Source organism: Gavialis gangeticus, unplaced genomic scaffold, assembly GCF_001723915.1.
Source record: "Gavialis gangeticus isolate Ggan-Ray unplaced genomic scaffold, GavGan_comp1, whole genome shotgun sequence".
In the NCBI taxonomy this organism is placed as follows: Eukaryota; Metazoa; Chordata; order Crocodylia; family Gavialidae; genus Gavialis; species Gavialis gangeticus.
Window position 1 is genome coordinate 38,088,094 of NW_017729022.1, and position 6,629 is coordinate 38,094,722.

General features: G+C 40.3%; 1 protein-coding gene and 1 long non-coding RNA gene across 5 annotated transcripts in view; one reads left to right on the forward strand and one right to left on the reverse strand.

The window, feature by feature from the left end:
• Positions 1-4,172, forward strand: part of LOC109295762 — a 16,690-nt gene extending 12,518 nt beyond the window's left edge. The window contains exon 4 of the long non-coding RNA XR_002096828.1: positions 4,161-4,172. This is a non-coding gene — a long non-coding RNA (uncharacterized LOC109295762). The remainder of the gene's footprint in view (positions 1-4,160) is intronic.
• PPFIA2 (PTPRF interacting protein alpha 2) overlaps positions 1-6,629 on the reverse strand; it is an 854,871-nt gene that overhangs the window by 315,151 nt on the left and 533,091 nt on the right. The window lies entirely within an intron of this gene.

Sequence of the window (6,629 nt, forward strand, 5' to 3'; positions counted from 1 at the left end):
AATACAGAGATAAAGCCAAAGCATTAAAAATGACAATGATTAGAATCATGGAGGATCAACATTTCATCAAGACAAATGCTTCAGCCAAACAAAAAAAAAAGGGGTGGATTTGAGGTTTGCAAAACAGAATTCAAACAGCTAACAATCAGCAGGGGTCTATTCTAACAAATATTTTAAACAATTGCTACATGGTGGCACAGCAGGTTTAGGGAAACAGTAGAAATTGTAAAACTAGCAAACAGCAGGTTTTCATAGCCTGGATTTCTTTTTGTTATGATGGTATAATTAACAGCTCCACTGGGAAAAAAAATCTGATGATAATAGTTTAAAAGCAACTTACATAGTATATAGGCTCATCAGTACATACAAAGAATGATAACAGAATATCAAGGGTTGTAATGGAGATTCCCCCTTGCTGTCTTATGAATAGCAACAATGATGCTAAGTAATATGCTCTGCTCTTCATAGATCAATCTGTTACATTATGAATCTTCACTCTTCCTTTGTACAAAAACTCTATTAGAATACATATTTTCACAAGTTGCTAAAATTAAATGAAAATACTGGATATTATCTAAACAGGTAAGAAATATGTGGGCATTGGACCCACACATATACGTTTTAGAAGCTTTGAGAAGAACTTCATTTGCAAAGACTATTAATAATTAGTAACTAGAAATATCCTACAGCAGACAGATACATTCACTTTCTATATTTTGGGATACTTCGCCATTAAATATTTGTATTTGCTGTCTGTACAGCATCTAATTTCAAAACAGAATAATAAATACAAGCATGAAGAAGAGGTAATAGTGATTATTAATGTCATTGCATATAGAATTCAATTTAAAAATTCTCTCTCTCTACGTAAATGTTCCCCTGAACAAATCTATACAATTGCAAACACAGCTCATACCTATTGTCTCACGTATATACACAGCTCTATCTATGAAACAATTTCTCCAACAGAATGTACAGAAATATTTTTTTATTCTTATTTAAATTTATAAACAGCTGAGAGGCATTTGACTCAATGAAAAGGTCAGGCAGATTTCAAAGTTATCAGTGCACTGATGGCAGTGCAGCCTTAAAGGCCTCAAAATACATCACAAGCGGCTACACACTGAATACAATAAGGATGACAGAACAAAACATTAGAGTAAAGCCCCTAGCCAGACATTAAAATGATTGTGCAATAGGTATCTGAGGAATTTTATGCCCAATCCAAAAATTATGTCATCATGGGCCATCCTGGGCTCCCCATGTGCCAGGCACTAGAAAACTGCTGCATATTTAAACAGGTATGGAGAGCCACAAGTCCTGGAACCAGAATCAAGCAGATTGGGCTGGAAGCAGTCACAGGTGCTGGGTCCAGGACTACGGGTGCCACTAGGGATCAGGTGAGGAGCAGCCCTGGGTCCTGGGTACGCCTCTAGGGACTGGACAGGAAGCAGAGGCAGGACCTGTGCTACCTCTGGGGATTAGGCAGGGATCACCCCTTTTTTGGATTACACTGGAAGTATGCATCTAGAGCATGGGAAACCCTGAAACTTCCTGCTGGTGTGTGTGTCTACAACTTTTTAGAGATTTAATCAGATGGTAACACTGAAGGCAAAGGAAAAATGCTAAAAGTTGTAAAGAAAGTGTTCAAGTTAATTCAAAATTTAATCTCAGTATTATTTTTAAGAATGTACAATAAACTTTTCAGAAAAATATCCTAGTTTGTCTTCCATCCTCACCATGCACAGAAAGGATGATAAAGGTGGGGAAATATTTATGAGTAAGAGATATTACAGCTTTTTCACAAAAATGTTTATCATTATGGACTTAAAAAACAGGACATACAGCTACAGTCTTCTGGCCTGACCTCCTGCATGACAAAAAATAATACATTTTAACTTTAGCCATATATTTGTTTCATTTCAAGTTTGTTTATATGTGTATAATATATATAGTGAATGTTCCAGTAATGAAAAAAGCTTTTTCTTCTTAGCAAAATTGTTTAAACAAATAATTTTGTTACCAACATTAATTCTATTTTTTGTTAGGGATTGCATTTTTCCATGATGTGTTAATATATAGACTTATGCTTTCAAGAGACAAATGTAAGATAATGAGCCTTAGAAGTTAATGTGTCATGAAAGTCTTTTACAGCTAACTTTGTATATCGAATGGGTGGAGAGCTTTTCAATCTGGGATGTTTTTGCTCAGAGATGAAAGTACTCAAAAAAACCAGAGTTTAAAATAGATGGACAGGATTATGCCTTTAAAATAAATCCAGATTAAATATTATGGCATAATCCATAGGTAATAAAATCCTTCCAACAATGCTGTGCTGCATCATTCCTAATAAGTACAAACAAGATTCTCCCTAGCTGCAGAATCCTTCCATACAACTTTTCTGCCTCTGGATCAACCCTGTTGAGCACAAACAAAACATTTAGTACAGGGTTTGGGCCTTCTTTGACTAAAATATATTTAACTGCATTGGGTGAAGCAAGAGACTATAATTTATGTATCTTCTAGAACAGATGTCAGCAATCCCTCAATTTGAAGATACTCTCTACCATGGTTCACTGGTAATTCTTGAGGTGACTTGAGTCCAATCCTCGAGCCACAGATGTGTCCACAGAAGTTTCATGTCTTTCTGCAGGGGAGAGTAGGCTGCATACTGGAAATCCTCTCCTTTTCCTTTCTCTGCTCTCTCTTGCCTGCTTTGAGGGCAAGATGCTTTACCTCAAAATGGGCCGCTGCTTGGTTGAGGTTGAGTCACTACTGAAGTCAGTTGGCAGCCACCTCTTCCCAGATCTTGACCTCAGCATCTGTTTTCTTGAGGTAGGCCTTCAATGTGTCCTTGTGATGGTTCCTCTGGCCACTGTGAGGTCTCAGGTTATAACTAAGCTAGAAGCACTTGTTTTGGGAATTGAGAGTCAAGCATCTGTACACTCTGTCTGGCCAAGTGAAGTTGGTGCTTGAGGACCAGCAACCCAATGCTGGTAATGTTGACTTCAGCCAGGATACTGGTATTTATGTGGCAATCTTCACATTTGATGTGGAGGATTTTCCAGAGGCACTATTGGTGATACTTCTCCAGGCTCTTGACATGATGATGGTAGGTCACCCACATTTCACAACTGTAGAGGAGAGTGTAGATAAGGGGTGGGCAAAATGTAGCCCACGGGTCGGATGTGGCCTGCCAGGCCATTCTAACCGGCCCATGGAGCCCCCAAAAAATTTAGAAAATTAAGAGTTATCTGCCCCTGGCTGCATGTCATGTGGCCCTCAATGGCTTGCCAAAACTCAGTAAGTGGCCCTCCACCCAAAATAATTGCCTGTCCCTGGTGTAGATGATAACTGAATCATCAGAATCTTCAGCAGACCTGGATCTTGGTGTCTTTTCAGAGACTGAGATCAATAAAGACACACAAAACAGAGTTGAGGTGATGTTGCAACCTTGCTTGACCCCAGTCTGGATGACAAATTGATCTGTCTTTGATCTGCTACAAATAACAGTTGCTGTCATATAGTCATGGAGAAGCTTCAAGACCTTGATGTACTTTTCAGGACATCCAAATCTGTCCAGCACTTTCCACAAGGCTTCATGATTGATAAAATCAAAGGTCTTAGTTAAGTCAATGAAGGCCATATACCATGTTCCTGACACTTCTTGGATCTGGTGGGCAACAAAGATCATGCCAATTGTCCATGGGATGGTCTGAAATCACATTGTGATTCTGGCAGGACTTCGTCAGCAATAGGTAGAAAATAATTCAGGAGGATGCAGGCAAGGATTTTCCCTGCTGCAGAAAGGAGGGCAATACCTCAATAGTTTCCACACACATGAGATATCTTTAATCTAGTCATGGTACTGGCATTCCTCAGGTCCCCAGGGATCTCTTTGTTGTTCCAAATTCAAAGAATAAATCTGTGGAGTCTCAGTACCAGTTCCTTGCTGCCAGCTTTGTAGATTTCAGCTGGTATGCCATCCAGTCCAGTAGCCTTGTTGTTCTTGGTTTCCTTGATGGCACACCAGACTTCTTCTAGGATAGTAGAATTGGTGAGGGATCCCCTTTCAGTGTGTTGGGGGATGGATTCAATGGTGATATCTGTCATAGTCGACTCATGGGTCAAGTGCACCTCAAAGTGCTTTTTCCATATAGCTTGGATAGCTTCATTGTCTTGGAGGATATAAAGAATCATAAATTCCAACATCAACCTTTTCTCTGCGATCTCTGAAGTTAAATACCCAAAAAACTGGCGGCTGATTTCAAGAATGCCATCTAATCACTAACAGAAGATAATGAATGATCAGCATATAAGCTAGCTATTAACTGGGATACGCACAGAACGTTTTGCTACAAGAATCGCTATTAAACAGAACAGTCAGAGATGTATATCTAAACCAGGGGTATCAAACATATTGCCTGTGTGTTGGATCTAGCCCACAGAGCCTCTCTATCCAGCCTGCCAGGCATGGAAAGATGGGTGGCATGGCTTACCATAGAATCCAGAATCCTTTGTCCCTGCTGGGCAGGGCCACTGGTAGCAAGCTTTGTTGCTTGCTGAGCCTCTAGTGCTGCCAGATTCATTGCCACCATCACCACCTAACGTTTCACTGCTGATGTGGTGGCCACTCAAACCCTGGCCTGGATCCGGCCTGCAAGGAGCCCTATGGCCTGGATCCTGTCCAGGCCTCAGGTGCATTTGACAAACCTATTCTATTCTAATCCCTGGGATACCAGGGGACCGACCACTCTGGATGTACCCTTATCATGTACTCAATCAGCTGATTGTCAGCCCCAATCTGGGTCATGAACCAAACCTGGGACTGTCTGGGCAGGGGCTGACATTCAGCTGCAGGGTTGTAATACTAATATTTCAACTTGCTGGTACAGCAGGAGCTGAAGATCATAATCCTGGGCTTTCACTGTACTGGCAAGTAGAGAGCAGGCAATTGGGATCTGATCCCTGATCTCAAAATTTTACCTCCTGCACCGTGCACTGGTGGCATGGCAGGATGCACAACTGTTAGGATCATGGCATTACATGAATGTGTTCAGGGCCTCAGTAACAAGGCCTTATACTACCTCTAAGGTACAGCAGGGATAGGGACTTCAAACTAATGATGTCTAATCAGAAAGTCAACCTCTGCTGATGGAGATGATGCCATGGTGGCATTAGTTTCTTGGGAAGTGGTTTGGAATAAATATAAACCTGTCCTATATAGGTATCTGTGTTCTACAGACTATTTTTACTGCTCTTGAAACACAATCTTTCTGATTCTGATATAAAATAATGAAATTTGTATATTTTGTGTATGCTCTTCTTTTCATTTGAACCCAGAAAATGGAAGAGTTGATGCCTGAACTGGAATAAATGGTCTTGGAATCTGACATATAACTTGTTACTGTATGCATCTCAAAATTACATGGAAGTTTTAAAGGCATGGGAGGCTTGTTGTGGAACACAGCTAAGAAAGGAGGGAAGAAATTGGATTCAGACACTTCAAATAAACACCAGAAGCAAAACCAGAGTTGTTTCTAATATAGTAAATCAGTGAATAATTGTGTTGAAGACAAAATTCGAGGGGAGGCACAAAATTCAGGGTTGTTTCTAGCTGGAAGTGTTTTTTTGGAAATTAATATGGTTCAGAGATCAAGTGAACTCTGATTTGACGGAGGTCACAATAGCTGTCATTTACAATGAGTACTAGGTCAGGACTGGGTTTACAATTCACCTTTGAAACTGTATCATATGTCTAGGTACTGTGTATCCATGTTCTACAGGGGTTTCTGGAATTTTTTAAGTGTGCTCCACATTTTAAGTAAATTCTGTTTAGTTTCTAACACAGTGATCAACTGGTAAACATCCACAACTTAATACCATTTTTTTCTGTGATAAATGTAGCTTCATTACACATCTTATTCTCTATGCTGGATTCAGACATAATTTAATCCCTTTTTTAATGAGGACTTAAATTCACAAGACTAGCAACAGGGCACAGAAAACTGGGGATTTAAAGGGCTGGTTGCCTTTCCAGCAGCCTTAATGATGCAGCCCATTCCAAAAAGAATTGAGGAAGAGACTCTGAAGTCCCACTCTTGCAAAACAAGGAGCAAGTCTCACTCAGATAAATGATCTGAGATCATGGCAGTCAGGAACTGGCTAGAATTTGAACAAGTTCCTAATCTAAATTAAAAAATAACCCTATTAAATTTGCACATATAACATTCTTAGGCAAATATTAATGTACTACAGAACCTTGGTGTTGTATACACCACTTGCTGTGTGCTTACAGGGTAGAAGCAGAAATCAGTTGCTAATTACTAACATCTACGAAAGAGCTCTTTACACACAGCATGCGACATGTAGAAGCAGCTAAAGTGTGGCTCATGGGAGGGCAACAACAAAGAAGCACACAAGTGGGAAACAAACGTTCCCCCAGATACTGGTGGTCACCCCGATAAACTTGTAGGTGGCCATCAGATCACCTCTGCACCTTTCCAGGCTAAAGAGCCCCATGGCTCTCAGCCTGTCGTCATAAGGTCTGTTTTCCTGACCTCTGATCATGTGCGTGGCTCTTCGCTGCACTCTCTCAAGCTTCTCCGCATCCTTTTTGAATTGTGGAG